Source organism: Bufo bufo, chromosome 2 (genome assembly GCF_905171765.1).
Source record: "Bufo bufo chromosome 2, aBufBuf1.1, whole genome shotgun sequence".
NCBI lineage: Eukaryota > Metazoa > Chordata > Amphibia > Anura > Bufonidae > Bufo > Bufo bufo.
The window spans coordinates 595,482,753-595,493,261 of NC_053390.1; the positions used below are offsets into that span (position 1 = coordinate 595,482,753).

At 46.3% G+C, this 10,509-nt stretch overlaps 1 long non-coding RNA gene across 1 annotated transcript; it reads left to right on the forward strand.

The window, feature by feature from the left end:
* Positions 1 to 1,118: 1,118 nt before the first annotated feature.
* On the forward strand, positions 1,119 to 2,313 carry LOC120991704. The gene is made up of 3 exons (XR_005776770.1): positions 1,119 to 1,170; positions 1,757 to 1,815; positions 2,207 to 2,313. It is a non-coding gene; the product is annotated as an uncharacterized LOC120991704 (long non-coding RNA).
* The last annotated feature ends 8,196 nt before the right edge of the window (positions 2,314 to 10,509 follow it).

Sequence of the window (10,509 nt, forward strand, 5' to 3'; positions counted from 1 at the left end):
TGCAGCCTTATAAGTTAACCCCTTGTTATGTACCGGCTGTGGGATTTATAGGAGAAACTGTTTTTGTCCGTGAATCTGAGCCAGTTAAACTAAAGATAAAAGACAATACGGTTGTTACCCAATTGTTACTAAAGAAGAAACCCAGTTAAGGGACTGCCTGTCAGTTACAGGATGGTTCATGTTCCTAGAGAAGTTAACAAGGTGACAATTTTGAAAACCCCAGATAGAAGGGAGGCTGTTGAAAGGATTCAAGTGCCCAAAGGAGCACAAAGCCTAAGGGTGTTTTTGGGACTGGTGTCATACTGGATTAGACATGCCTCCATGTTTTTGCAGCCTCTGTGTGATTGTCAGTTATCTGACCCATTTCACCTGACAGAAGAGGCAGTGAATAATTTTCATGCAATGAAGCTGTGCATAACCTCAGCCCCAGCCCTGAATATTCCAAAATATGATGAGGAATTTACCTTGTTCTGTTCTAAAATTCAGTGTCACAGTCAGCCAGGTTAGACTCTGTTGCCCGCGGCGCCCCCTCCTGTGTCAGGGCAGTCGCAGCAGTGCAGGCAATGAAATTAATGAGCAGCTGTGAAGACATGGCAGTTTCTGTGTATAGATAGCACCCACACGCACCCCCTTCCCCACAATTTCCTCTTTAGCAATCAGTTTAAGTTTCAGGAAGTGCGGGGGGAATGGAAACATACAGTTGTGCAAACACTTCATGACATACAGGCCAAGCCATTCTCACATAGGTGCAATTAAAACATATTTCTATGGCTAGACAACTCAGACTCCAATGTGCACTCCTCATTTCTTTCAAAAGATGTACTACTCTGAATCCTGCTACTTTGTTACCAATTACAGATTCAGAAATGGGGGAGGGTAGCACAGGTAGCCTTTTGTCTGATTTAGCTGAAAATGCTCCTCATGATTGTATACAGTTGATGAAACAAGAAACTTCTGGATTTTCTCCTGAAAAACCTCTTGATAACCCTGATTTTGAGTGTTTTGTAAATGGAAGCAGGAATATGGGAGAGGATGGCCATTTCCACAGTGGTCACACATTACTGAACCACTTCCTTCGCACATGTCTGCACAGGAGGCAGAGCTGAAAGCACTCACTGAGGAGTGTAAATTGGCTGAGGGGAAGAGGGTGAACAACTATACAGATTCAAGGTATGGTTTTGGTATTGCACATGACTATGGACCCATATGGCGGGCTAGTGACTTTCTAACATCTGCAGGTCAGCCCATTAAAAACGGCTCTGTGCTTGAACTGATGAACTCTTTACTGTTGCCAGAAGAAGTTGCTTTTGTAAAGGTAAAGGCTCACACAAGGTGTACCACGGTAGAGGCAATAACAGAGCTGACAAGGCGGCCAAACACGCTGTGCTCCAGCCAATAAATACTGATGCCACCCCGGTAAGAGCCTTAAAGCCTGTGGATATGTTTAAATACATTTTAATTAAGTTGTTTGAATAGGCCCCACTTGAAGAGAAGGCCATATGACCGAGGAGTATGGAAAAACAAGGTCAAAATTTGTCTACCACGCTCTCTGTAACCAGTTATGGCTCAGGAGGCCCCTCAGGATTGCTTCTGGGTTTTCTTTGTGCACTGAATAACCCCGGTCAAGTGGTGAAGACTCCAAGCAAGCACACCCCCAGGCCACTTTACCCATTTCAGAGACTGCAGATAGACTATATACAACTACCAAAGGTAGAAGTGTATGAATTAGTTTTCGTGTATGTTTATCTCTTTTCAGGTTGGCCGGAAGCCTTCCCAATAGCCAAAGCAAATGCCAAGAATACGGCAAAGAAACTGGTCAGTGAACTGATATGCAGGTATGGTGTTCCTGAACTTATTGAGTCAGATAGAGGTTCTCATTTCGCAGTTGAAGTGATGAGGGAAGTTATGCAAGCATTAGGAGTGATCCAAGCTTTCCGAGTTGAGCGCTTGAACGGATAAAAGGCCATGCGGGAGATGCAGAGGCCCTGGACTGAGTGCTTGCCTCTGGCTCTATATTCAATAAGGACTACCCCAAACAAGAGGACAGGGTTGTCCCCATTTGAGATCCTGTTTAGAAGTGTCCCCAGGTTAGGGTTGTACTTTTTCCAGCAGCTTCAGATGAATAATGACAGTCTGACCAGTTACATACGGGCCCTCACAAAAAGTCTGGAATACATGCATAAATAGGTGTTTGCTTCACTTGCAGATCCTGACTCAGTAGAAGGAACTCACAACTTGCAGCCCGGAGACTGGGTGGTGATAAAAAGGCATGTAAGAAAAGGACTAGTTCCAAGATTCGATGGTCCCTTTCAAGTACTCTTGACCACCCACACCGCTGTAAAGGTTGAAGGAAAATCCAACTGGATACATGCCTATCACTGCAAGAAAGTCTTGGAACCTCAGGATGAAGGTCCTTCTGCTGACAGTGGCTCTGACCCTGAGCTTGTCAGCAGTGTTTCGTCCACTGAATGATGAATGGGACAATGCTTTGATACGGCACCATCAGGTGCTGTTTGAAGGAATGAATGAAGTTGGATCTGTACTCAGTCCTGTGAGTTCAGCCAAAATGCCCAATTTTACCATGCCCCTCAGTTTTTCTGAATTGACTGAACTGGCCAACTCTACTATCTTTTTCACAGGAATGAGGCAGGTTAAGTCCAAACTAAAAACAGGGAGGTACCCTTACCCGTTGCAGGATGGGCTGAGCCCCCATGGCTCATGGTAAACAGATCAGGGCCACCAGTTGATTATAGCTCTACCCCCTGGAACGAGAACATGTGGTGCAATGTGTCATGCTTTCCAAGTTGGACACACTGTTATTGTTTTAGCCCTCATGACAAATTTGGCTGCAATAACTCTAATTCAAACAGCCTGGTGCTGTGTGTTGGTATAGATCCTGTAAAGGGTAAGAATCTGGCCTGCAACAACTGTACTTCAGTTGATTTAATTGCTGGAATAACCTCTAACTCCTCAGAGGGTCAGGAGAAGGGACCAAAACTGGCAGAAGGTGTCCTACTGGCCAAATTGATAACTCAGTTGTTTAATAGTATGGTGGTTGCATTCCCAGAAGATATATTCCTGGTCTGTGGGCATAAGGCATACAAGTGGTTGCTCAGAAATGTCACTGGATTATATACAATCGCCCGGCTTACTCCTGCAACCTTTGTAATACCCCATTCCGACATGGATATGTTTATTAATAAAGTTTGTAAGAAGGGGAAACAATATTGAGATTATTGAGAGTATCTGTGGAACTGTTCCCCCTGAAGGGAATCCTTAAGGCAGAATAGGGTTTGCTTGTTCTGAAGTACCTTTGGGCGGTAACAGTTCACAGATTTCTCAAAATGGGGGAATTGTGAGAGATAGAACTCCATCTTGTATATCCTATATCTATCTGAGCCAGAGTTCAATTAGAGGTTAATAAAATGTTAGACAAGTGTCAGCTTTTTGCAGGCACGCAGGGGGGGAATCAGCTGACAACCTTCCCCTCCTTCCTGTTCTATTTTTATAAATGCCAGTTTCTGCTGCTCTAAGTTCACATCCTCTTTTCTGATAAAGATGTTTCATGTCTTTTGTCTTTGTGGTTTTATGTGACTCACGGCTGTTGGGCATCTTCCAATAATCATGGTATAAGATTGTCTGCTAATTTACAATAAAGTAGATTACTGATTACAACCATTGTGTGTTTGTATCAGCCTTTTCTGTGCACATACGCTATTTGAATTCAGAACCCATAATCATAGACGCAGGGGTAATTGCCCTCACCCCCCCAAAAAAAACTGAGTAAAGCAGGGGTGTTATATACCAATAATTTACTTTCTATATAGTGCATTTAGGTAGTGCAGCATTTGTTTGCGTTTTTGCTGCGTTACCGCAGCTACACGGAGTGACAAACACTATTGGAACCAATAATTTCTACTGGTGGGATTTATCAGTTACCCCCCAAAAACCTGATTGAAGCAGGGGTGTTATATATCAATAATATACTTTCTATATAGTGCATTTAGGTAATGCAGTATTTGTTTGCGGTTTTGCTGCTTTACCGCAGCTACACAGAGTGACAAAAACTATTGGAACCAATAATTTCTACTGGTGTGATTTACCAGTTTCCCCCCCCCCCCCCATAAAACTGATTGAAGCAGGGGTGTTATATACCAATAATATACTTTCTATATAGTGCATTTAGGTAGTGCAGCATTTGTCTGCGGTTTTTCTGCATTACCGCATCTACACAGAGTGACAAACACTATTGAAAGAAATTATTTCTACTGGTGTGATTTACCTGTTTCCCCCCAAAACAGGGGTGTGATATACCTTCTTCAATAAATACTACTCTTCTATAGGGACTTTTGTCACGGGGTCATTTTGAAAATGACAGGCAGTGGAAGAGGCAGGCCATTCTGCAGGGGTGTTAGGGGTCGGGCAGGTGCACCAGGCCGGAGCCTAAGTGGGAAGTTGCAGAAGTTGCGTGTGATTACGTCAAAGGACGCAGCAGACTTGGTTGAGTGGCTCACTCAGCCTTCCGCTTTTGCACCCTCCTCATCCTCTCTATCTGCACCCTCTTCACTCTTTGCTGTGTGCACCCCGAAAGACACCACCTCCACCACCACCATATCCCCTCCGCTCGAGTCAGAGGAATTATTTTCCCATACATTACAAGACCTTAACGATGTGCAGCCATTATTGGCATCGGATCAGGAAGAGGAGGTATCAACGGTCACCACCCAGCGGTCTGACGACATTACCCAGGTCAGCCCAAGGAGGGTGGTCCCTGCTGTTGCTGCTTACTCTGAGATCTCTAATGTCAGTGGTGGTGAAGGTGATGAATCCGATGATGATGTGTCGATGGACGTCACGTGGGTGCCCACACGAGAGGAAGAGGGGAGTTCAGAGGGAGAGACGGAGCAGCAGATAGGGAGGAGAAGGATGAGAAGCAGGCAGAACTTACAGTGCACAGGAGGCAAAAAGCAGACTGCTAATGTATCTGGAACAAGTCATCCACCATGCACGGTCACATCTAGCACTCCCAGGATGCCAGCACATGGCTACGCAGTGTGGGCTTTTTTTAACGTGTCCGCTGCTGACAATAGTGTTGCCATCTGCAGCCTGTGTTGTCAACGCATAAGTCACGGTAAGCCCAACACTCACCTAGGGATGACCGCCTTAAGAAGGCACCTGGCCTCCCATCACCGATCCCAGTGGAAGCAACACCGTCAGAACCCACAAAGCCACACTCCCGGCGCTCCCCATCCTGCCTATTCTTCTTCTCCTCTCTCCTCCCAGTTGTCCTCCACTCCACCTTCCACCATGCTGTCGTCGCGTTCATCTGGCAAAAGACAGACTTCCTTGCCCCAAATGTTCAAGCGAAAAAAGATGATGACGCCGGATAATCCTCTTGCCCAACGCCTGACCGCTGGCTTGTCATAACTGCTAGCCTGTCAACTACTGCCATATAAACTGGTGGACTCGGAGGCCTTTAGAAAATTTGTGGCCATTGGAACACGGCAATGGAAGGTCACCGGAAGGAAATATTTCTCCCATAAGGGCATCCCAGAGCTGCATGGCTACGTTCAGCGGCAAGTAAATGTATCTCTGGCACACAGTGTCGGTGCCAACACACATCTGACTACAGACACGTTGTCTAGCAAACACGGGCAGGGAAGGTACATAACTTTCACTGCCAACTGGATTAATCTTCTGCAGGTCATCAAGCATGCAACCCATGGCACCCCTGTAGATTTGGTGTTACCGCCACGGATTGCATGCAGGCCTGCCTCTTCTTCTCCTCCTCCTACTCCATCCTCCCTCTCCTCCTCGACTGACTCCTCCTTTTCCGCTGCTACCGTCTCTTCCGCTGCGCCCCCAAGCACCCCAGAACCTATTTGACGTGCCAGGTGAGACGTTGCCATGCTGTGCTGTGGCTGTTGTGCCTGGAAGCCAAGAGCCACACCGGTTCTGCACCGGTTCTTCATATAAGATAGGGCCGGGGGCTATCCATAGTATTCAGTATATTGGGCAGACTAGATGGGCCAAATGGTTCTTATCTGCCGACACATTCTATGTTTCTATGTTTCTATGCTTTCACCTCTGCGGTTACAGGCCGATCAGTGGCTAACCCCACTCAATTTGACAGTTGGTAAAGTGGTGTGCGACAACGGTGCCAATCTGCTGAGCGCACTGAAACAGGGCAAAATGACACACGTGCCGTGCATGGCACACGTCCTGAATTTAGTCGTGCAGCGATTCGTTGCCAAATACCCTGGGGTCTATTACGTCTTGCGGCAGGCCAGGAAAATCTCTGGCCATTTTAGAAGATCTTACACGGCCATGGCTCGCCTTATTGACGTTCAGCAACGACACCACTTGCCCATCTGATTTGTGACTGCCCGGCGCGCTGGAACTCTACCTTGTATATGCTTCATAGGCTGCTCCAGCAGAAATGTGCAGTTAACGAATACCTCTATGAACTCTGCGGCAGGACAGGTTCTAGGGAGCTTGTTTTTTTTCACTGTGCCATTGGCTGCTCATGCGCGACGCATACAGACTTCTGCGGCCATTTGATGAGCTCACCAAACTGGTCAGTAGCAGCCAGGGTGCCATCAGTGACATTGTACACTGCCCGTCCTAAAAAAGAAAGTCGCCACCAAAAATGTTTCATTGGACCGCCTTTAGCTTTGATTACGGCACGCATTCGCTGTGGCATTGTTTCGATAAGCTTCTGCAATGCCACGAGATTTATTTCCATCCAGTATCATTCATTTTTCACCAAGATCTTGCATCGAGGATGGTAGAGTCTGACTGCTGTGCAAAACCTTCTCCAGCCCATCCCAAAGATTCTAAATGGGGTTAAGGTCTGGACACTGTGGTGTAAAAATGATGTCTTATGCTCGCTGAACCACTCTTTCACAATTTGAGCCCGATGAATCCTGGCATTGTCATCTTGGAATATGCCTGTGCCATCAGGGAAGAAAAAATCCATTGATGGAATAACCGGTCATTCAGTATGTTTATGTAGTCAGCTGACCTCATTCTTGGAGCACATACTTTTTTTTTTTTTTTTTCTTTTTTTTTTTTTTTTTTGTTTTTTTTTTAGTATCTTTATTACTTGAAGTATATAAAAGAACAGAGAATTACAGTACAAAAGTATTTTTTTCCTTTTTTCCTTTCCCCTTGCCCCCGTAACCACCCCCCTCCCCATACCTGTGGTGCGTCAAAAAAAAAAAAAAAAAAGGGATTATCCAAACTAATCAAGTCCTCCAACCGCCCCATATCTTGATCCACTTCTCCTCGGCTTCCCTCTGTTTGTACATAATTTTCTCATAGTTTTTTACCTTGTTAGTTAGGTTTATCCATGTATTTATCTCTGGAGTATATCGAGCAAACCAGGTCCGACTGACCAAAACTCTGGCCAACATCAGTATTCTGCCTAGGAAAATCTTTTGGTACTTATGGTTATTTATTTTGGAGCACATACTGTTGCTGAACTTAGACCTGAACAACTGCAGCAACCCCAGATTATAGCACTTCCCCCACAGGCTTGTACAGTAGGCACTAGGCATGATGGTTGCATCACTTCATCTGCCTCTCTTCTTACCCTGATGCTCCCTTCACTCTGGAACAGGGTAAATCTGGACTCATAAGACCACATAACCTTCTTCCATTGCTCCAGAGTCCAATATTTATGCTCCCTAGTAAATTGAAGCCTTTTTTCCTGGTTTGCCTCACTCATTATTGGTTTTCTTACTGCTACACAGCTGTTCAGTCCCAATCCCTTGAGTTCCCTTTCTCATTGTGCGTGTGGAAATGCTCTTACTTTCCCTATTAAACATAGCCCTGAGTTCTACTGTTTTTCTTCGATTTGACTTCACCAAACGTTTGCCGATCATGATCATTCAGGATTTTTTCCACCACAACATTTCTTCCTCGAATACGATGGGTCTTTACTATCCTTCCAGTTTTTATTAATGCGTTGGACAGTTCTTAACCCAATTTTAGTAGTTTCTGCAATCTCCTTAGATGTTTTCTTTGCCTAATGCATGCCAATGATTTGACCCTTCTCAAACAGACTAACATCTTTTCCACGACCACGAGATGTGTCTTTCGACATGGTTGTTTAAGAAATGAGAAGCAACTCATTGCACCAGTTGGGGTTAGATAACTTGTTGCCAGCTGAAAGATAATCGTCCATGCAGTAATTATCCAATAGGAGGCTCATAATTATTTACTTAGTTAAATCCAGGTGGCGACTTTTTTTTTTGGACAGGCAGTGTACCTTACGCCTTCTTTCTTGAGCGTGCATTGCGTTGTGTCATTGATTAAGCCGTCGAGGAGCAGGAGCAGGACGATGAGGAAGTCACAATGCTGGATGAATTCCCGGGGGGCTACTCCATCTGAGACAAGTCAACAACAGGAGTCTGAAGAGGACTCAGAGGAGGATGGTGCCGGGGCGGAGGAGGAGCAAGAAGAGCATCCTTTAAAGTTTTCTTGGATCCCTGGTGTTGTCCGTGGCTGGGGGGAGGAGAACGAGGATGACATTATCCTTGATGATGAGCAGGAGCCAGGCCACTCCACCGCTTCCAGTTTAGTGCAAATGGGGGCCTTTATGCTCCAGTGTTTGAAGAGGGACCCCCGTATAGAAAGCATAAAGGGCCAAGACCAGTACTGGGTGGCAACGTACTTAGACCCCCGGTACAAACACAACATGGCGGAAATGTTACCACCATCACAGAGGGCTGTCAGAATGCAGCTGTCACGGTGGACAGGAACTCGGATACACAAACAACCAAATACACAAGTGTCTAGGCTAGATGCTGGGGACAGGTCACCTCCTAGCACATGACTTCTCTCCCTATGCTGCTAAGCCCACTTTCAGACCTTAATGGTAGGAATGAAGTGTCCACGTGCCTGGACTGAAAACACCCTAGAATCCCTGAGATGGAGAGAGGGGAGAAGGGGCAGAAGACACACAAATAGCCTAGACCGCAAACAACACAAACAGAAATCAAACTTATCTGAGCTGGAACAGACAATCCTTCCTTCCTTCCTTCAATCCAAGGCCAGACAGAAAGCTATAACACGCACGGCCCTCTGGGATTGAAGGCAATTTAAGCCAATGACCCCACCCAGAGCACCTGAAGGAAGGCGGATCCAGCATGATTCCAAAACAAACAAAAGGTTAGACAAGTGCTGCCAATCTGACAGACCTTCGCACACCGTCAGAGCCGGGCATGACAGTACCCCCCCTTCTACGGGTGACCTCCGGACACCCTGGACCAACCTTATCCGGGTGGGCTCTGTGAAAAGCCCTAACCAGTCGGCTGGCGTTGACCTCCAGTGCCGGGACCCACATCCTCTCCTCGGGGCCGTATCCCCTCCAGTGTACCAGATACTAAAGGGAACCCCGAAGAACTTTAGAGTCAAGAATCCTGGAGATCTCGAACTCTAAATTCCCATCGACCAGAACAGGAGGAGGGGGCAATGGCGATGGTTCCACTGGTCTCACATATTTTTTCAATAAAGATCTATGGAACACATCATGGATCTTCCTAGTCTGCGGAAGATCCAGTCGAAACGCTACTGGATTGATCAGCGCAGATATTTTGTTTCCAAGATGGCACTCTCAATTTAATGTTTTTAGTGGACAACCACACCAGATCACCCACACACAGGTCCGGACCAGTCACACGTTTCCTGTCAGCCATTCGCTTATATCTCTCACCCATCATCTCCAAATTCACTTGTATCCTCCGCCAGATAGAGGATAAGGTGGAAGAAAACCTTTCCTCCTCTGGCATCCCAGAGGAACTAGTCCCAGAAAAGGTACCAAACTGAGGATGAAAACCATATGCGCCAAAAAATGGCGACTTACCCGTGGATTCCTGTCTACGGTTATTCAAAGCAAACTCCGCTAAGGGCAGGAATGAGGACCAGTCCTCCTGATTTTCCGCCACAAAGCACCTCAAGTAGGTCTCCAGGTTCTGATTAGTACGCTCCGTCTGACCATACGACTGTGGATGGAAAGCCGAAGAGAACGAAAGTTGAATGCCAAGCCGAGAGCAGAACGCCCTCCAGAACCTGGAGACAAACTGCGTGCCCCTATCAGAAACCACCTCCGAAGGAATACCATGCAATCTCACGATATTGTCAACAAAAATTTGCGCAAGAGTCTTGGCATTAGGCAGACCAGTTAACGATATAAAATGAGTCATCTTGCTAAAACGATCAACTACCACCAAAATTACTGTTTTCCCCGAGGAACTCGGCAGATCCGTAATAAAGTCCATGGACAAGTGCGTCCAAGGACGAGACGTAATAGATAAAGGAAGGAGTGACCCAGCCGGTCGAGTATGAGCAACCTTAGATCGTGCACAGGTCTCACAGGCTGCCACGTAATCCTCAATGCTCCTACGTAACCCGGGCCACCAGAACCTCCGGGACACAAGGTCACAGGTGGACTTACCACCAGGATGTCCGGCAAGGACAGTATCGTGATGTTCCTTGAAAACCTTG